Genomic DNA, 1,407 nt, shown 5'->3' with positions numbered 1-1,407 from the left:
CAAATGGAAGGCACCTAACAACAACAGGACCTACAAAAGCTAATTGTTTCACTTCTATTGCCTCAGAGTAATTTCTTATTCAGTCTATTTTGTAGTAGAATAGAGTCCTATTAGCCTGAATTGGGTAGTAAACCAAAAAGTCAAACTCAGCCTACTGCCCTCAAGTTATTTATGATCTCATAGTGACTCTGTACAGGATTTCCAATGCTGTAAATCGTTACAGGAGCAGAAAGCCCAAAGCCTCATCTTTCACCCACAGAGCAGCTGGTGGCTTTGGATTACATACTTTGTGATTAACAGTCCAATACTTGTATTGTGGGTTAATGTGCTGGACTGCAAAGTTGGATTGAACCACAAGGTTGACGATTCAAACTCACCAGCCATGCCTTGGAAATCCTATACAGGGTCATTATGGGTCAGAACAGACTCAATGGCACTTAACAAAAACAAGTTATCCTACAGGGCCACCGGAGCTCTTTAAATAAGCTAATGGAAACTTTGAATTAACTCCTGTATATAGGGAGTACAGTTTGCCTCTGGTGGACAAATATGAAATGATGGGCACACAGAACAACACCTCACTTCCAGAGTTTGTGAAAAATAAATCTCCATTCCTCTGCAAATACAGAACATAGGCCCACTCCTTCTCTTTTAAATAATGCACTTTTAAGCTCTCATAACGAGTCCTATTGAACTTCTGGTGTGGCACTGTAGAATCAGCACTGGACCGTGAACCACAAGGTTAGCAGTTCAAACCCATCAGTTGCTCATTGGAAACCCTAGACAAGGTTCTCTATGAGTAGGAATCGGCACGACAGCACATAACAACATCAAGGAGTCCTATTAGGGGCCCAGGTTATATATAGTGGGTCACGCATTGGGCTGTGGGTGAAAGACGAGGCAGCCTCTGTAAAGATTTACAGTTTTAGAAACCCAAAGGGGCAGTTCTACTCTGTCATTTAGAGTTGCTATGAGGTGAAATTGACTCATTGGCAGAAGGTTTGGTTTGGGGGTTTTAAAGAGTCCTCTGGGAGTCCACAGGGTGTCCTGGTGTGGCACTATAGGGTAAGCTGGACTGAAAGGTCTGTTTGAACCACAAGATCAGTGGTTCAAATCCCACCAGCCGGCTCCTCAGAAACCCTATACAGGGTGGACTGTAAGTTGGATCCGATGGAAAAGACTCAAAAGCAGTGGAGTTATAGAAGCCCTGGTGTCATAGTGGTTAATTGTTCATTTGCTAACCAGAAAATCTGCTTTAAACATACCAGAGTCTCATGGGGCAATTCAAACTCACCAGTCACTCCTTGGAAACCCTATACTGGGTCACTGTGAGTCAGAACTGACTCAACAGCACTTAACAACAACAAATGAGCTCTTAGAACAGCAGTAATTTATGAACATCTTCAA

The sequence above is a fragment of the Chrysochloris asiatica genome, unplaced genomic scaffold (genome assembly GCF_000296735.1).
Source record: "Chrysochloris asiatica unplaced genomic scaffold, ChrAsi1.0 scaffold00113, whole genome shotgun sequence".
In the NCBI taxonomy this organism is placed as follows: domain Eukaryota; kingdom Metazoa; phylum Chordata; class Mammalia; order Afrosoricida; family Chrysochloridae; genus Chrysochloris; species Chrysochloris asiatica.
This window is presented reverse-complemented; position numbering follows the sequence as displayed.